The following is a 4580-nucleotide window of genomic DNA, read 5'->3' on the forward strand; positions in this document are numbered from 1 at the left end:
TGAATTTCAGCACAATTTCTTATCATCCAAAGAGTACTTGCTGAAACACTCTCTTGTTCAATTCGAAATCCTTAATTTCTTGCATCTGAAAAGGAAAGGGTTAAGTGTGTTGATGGAAAGGCCAGAGCAGTTGCAAATGGATTTATTCTGAGCTGTTCTCTCTCCTTCTGAATTTATAAATGTAAATATACAGAGTAGATCCCTCATTGGCAATCTTGTAATCCCAAGGGAAAGTAATCCCAGAGAGACTTGAAAGTATACGATGTAACAGATTTGCTCAGACAAATTTCCTATAGGGAATTCTACCTTTGGACTGTCTTTGCTAGGGAGCTAAATTGTGGTGTCTCAATTAAAAGTAAGATAGAGCGGATATGTTATAAGCTGAATTTTCCTTCGAATGCACGTTCTCCTAAAATTCTGAGTAGACATCATGTGTTCGGGAACTGAGGCCTGTTAAAGGCACAGATGGAACAGTGTGGATAAAATTAATATTTTCTAACTTTAAAAGATTCACTATATAAATTAAAGTGAACAAAGCATAACTATTAGCATCTTCGTATGTCATCAATTACTGCTGTTTGGGATGATCACCCATTCATTCATTATGTGCACTAAAGAAAATAAACTACATGACTTTGGAATCTTTGCTTTAAAAAATAACCAGAGGCTAGGTGGCAGCATTGCTACAGGTTTTTTTTTAAAAAGCATCTATGCTTTAGCTTCTCCAACATCCAAACTTTGCCCCAGGTTAGTTTATATATTTTGTGCTTCTCCTTCAAATATAGGGCCAAGGTCCATTCTCATGAAAACCACACAAAGGTTCTTTATGTTATTGCTGTGAGCCAACTTAAGGGGCACATCTTCTCTGCACATTGGAAGGCACATCTGCCTTTGTATTTAAATGAGTGTTCCTCTCCACTAAATAGTGGCCTTGCATCCAAAGACTAAAATGAAATAGGATTTCCAAGGAGCAGAACTTAAGAAATGGTGCAGCAGATATGAACGGCTAATATATGGCATAGCCATATATAGGCATTGAATGTTTGCCTGTTGTTTTGGAAAACGCCATTAGTCCCAAGGGAGAGATAGGGCAGGATACAAATAAAATGTTGTTGTTATTGTTGTTGTTGCTGTTATTCCATTGTCCAGTTTCAGTGAGACTAACAGCTGATTCCATGCATTTTTACTGGGGCATTCAAACACACAAAATGTTAATAGCAGCAGAAACATCAGGAGATTCAGGAAGTGAGTATGGAAGGAGAGGAAGCAAAGTACCCTTTTCCTCCTCAAGAACAGGGACCATTAACCTGGTGAGAGGCTTGGAGCAACTAATGGGACAACAAATGATTGGTTATTACTGTTTATTTACTGTCATGTACATATACAGAAAGTAGCCCCCTGTGGCACAGTGGGTTAAACTGCTAAGCTGTTGAACTTGCTGACTGAAAGGTCGGTGGTTCAAATCCAGGAAATGGGGTGGGTTCCCACTGTTAGCCCCAGCTTCTGCAAACCTAGCAGTTCAAAAACATGCAAATGTGAGTAGATCAATAGGTACCGCTCCGGCGGGAAGGTAACGGCACTCCATCCAGTCATGCCAGCCACATGACCTTGGAGGCATCTACGGACAATGCTGGCTCTTTGGCTTAGAAATGGAGATGAGCACCACACCCCAGAGTCAGACACAAGTAGACTTAATGTCAAGAGGAAACCTTTATCTTTACCTTATATAATGTCATGGAGTGGGAGACACCTGTGGAATTCTCTGCCACATCAGCCAAAATAACTTGACTAACCTTGAGTCTTATATATCTTGACCTGTATAAATGAATGGCCTCATTTTCTGCTCTGCCTGAGATAGCAAAAGATCTTGGATTTGTCCTGCCAAGCATCTCATTTTTAATTCTTTGGAATAAGAGCTTGGTTATATAACTTATGGATTAAGGAAACAACTGACATGCATATGCTTTGTCTCTCTGTGTCTTGCTGTTTTATCCTACACAGCCAAAAAAAAAAAAAAAAAAGCACAGAAATAAGAAATTGAGATCTTGCTATTGTACCAGGTCTTAGCAGTGAAATCTGGAGAAAGCACTTCAAGATGTTCTGTCAGAGGTAAATTTACAGCCTCATCACACTAGAACATGAATTCACATTAAATCCGGTTTCTGCCTCCTACTGAATTCTGGTGTTTGTAGTTTAGTAAGGTTCAGGACCTGTCTGGCTGCACAGTTTAAAGGCCCCTTCATAAACTCCTGCAGGAGGCAGAAACTGGATTTAAAGTGGATCCATTCTCTAGTGTGATGAGGTCCTAAGGGATTTATCACATGAGGCTGTCAATGTGCAATTAACACACTGTAATAATGATTACAGCACAACACGTGTTACTGCATCTAACTCATTTCTAGAAGGTCTTTTTTCATTAATGGAGAAAGCTTATTAATGGTTCCAATATCACTGCAGTTGTAGCACTATTTCTGGTGTGATCATTTCTTTCTGCATCACTCCTGGAATTGCTGCAATCACGTTTAGCGAGTAAGCATGCTCCTCCTCCTGTCCCAAACAATCGGAACAGTGAGAGGTTGCTCCCCCAATGCCCAATTGCACAGTACCAGCCCTGAGCATCGTGAGCACAGGAAGGAAAGGAGGCAGCAGGGATGTGCAGAAGACTCATTGTGGCATAAAGAATCAACGAAGCAGCAGCATTGCACATATGAAAGCATTTTCAGTATATTTTAGTATATTTCTGATAGGTTAAACAATGTGATTGTTACAAGACCTCAAGCTTGTGTGATAAAGTCCCAAACCACAATCCTATGTACGCTTACTCAGAAATAAATCCAACTGTGGTCAGTAGTACTTACTTTTAGCCAAGTGGATTTCCCCACTTACTTAAATTGCACTGAATTTAATGGGACTTACTTCTCAATGAATAGAGATGGGATTGCATTGTACTTACTTAATAATTGATGAACTTAGATAAAGATATTAAGACATAAATGAAAGGAAGCTGTAGGTTTTCATATTCAATCTTTTAATGAGTATAAAATCAAAGGTAACTGATCAGAACTAAAAAAAAAAGATCTACTTAGAAACTATAAATCATGATTTTTGATTAAGAATTAAATTGCTCCAGAAACACACACGAGCACCCATAAACAAAATAAAACTAAGCAAAGCTTGATTATAAGACGGTAAAAGTGATTTTCAGATTTCAAAGTAACAATGCCGTTTTCAAAAGTAAAAAAATGCTTTTTTTCTCTCCCTAAAAATAACATAAGCTGCTGATACTATATGATTATACTGCTACCTGTGCATAAGCAAAATTGAGGTGCGTGCTTAACCCAACCTAGGTACTTACACTTTCTCTTTCTCCAACTTAATTACTGGTTCTCTTTGCATCACCTTATAAAAGAACATCTACTGATTGTGTACTGGGAGTTGAAATGGCTGTGAACATAGGGCACCAGGTACAGCAAGCCTCCTTATCCCTTCTGCCTTTTCCTATGATGTTGACTTTTTTATACTAACAGGAATACATAACATAGAAATGTTATGTATTCCTGTTAATGAAAAAGTCAACATCATTGCTTCCCTATGGCACAGAAATTTAACTTGTCTAAGGTCATCCAGTGGGTTTCTGTGGCTGGGCAGAGATTCAAAACTCTAATTTCCCATAATCCCAGCCCAATAATCAAAGCCCTATCCCACACTGATTCAAATACATTCATATATGCTTACTTTGTCTAGCAAATGCAGTTTGAAACAGAGTGTAAATCCTTCTTTATCTAATTCTCTACAGCCCCCCCCCCCCCAATCTGTGAGACAGAACCACCAAGGTATTTGGGGTGATCGAAAGACTTTCCGCATTTGGAAGAACAAATGTTTGCATAAGTTGCACAATTGCATACATTCCTTCAACGCTAATGCCTAGCTGCATAATTTTTTAAACATTAGAAGCATCGAGTGGGTTGTCTGAAACTTTTTTGATTAATTAAGCATTCCTCCACCACCGACTGTATCTATGTGTTTACAAAAGTGAAATACATTTGTATTATAAAGGAACTTTTTCATAAATTGTAAGGGGAAAAGCCCAACAACATGTATTGGCTTTCTGACATACTCCTTCCCAAGTGAAGAACCAAAGTAGAACATGCTAAATACATGCATGCATTTAAAGTATCTGATTTTTGTGCTCTGTAGAACAACTGTAGTGAAGATGTGGTGAGTGAATTAAATGAATTGCATTTTTGTGGTCTGGCTGGGGACTGGCAAGGCTGAAGACACCATTCTAAAAATGGAACCTGGAAAACTGCATTATGGAGAACAAAGGAGGTGAAGAATTCATTAACTGTAGCAAGAAAGGTGCTGATGTGAACTCACCTGAGAACTCTGGTTACAAGCAACACATATTTAAATAGTCAAAGACAATAATTCTAAGTTAAAGAGGTTAAACAACCTATCTGTTCCAGAGTTGACAAGGCTCCAGCAGGTCTGAGCTGAATGACAGAGATTATCTAAACAATCAAGTAATGGATAACCAAACAGCGCTACATAAGGAGGCCTTTTCCTTTTTGACTGTGTGG

Source organism: Anolis sagrei, chromosome 2, assembly GCF_037176765.1.
Source record: "Anolis sagrei isolate rAnoSag1 chromosome 2, rAnoSag1.mat, whole genome shotgun sequence".
NCBI classification, from domain to species: Eukaryota; Metazoa; Chordata; class Lepidosauria; order Squamata; family Dactyloidae; genus Anolis; species Anolis sagrei.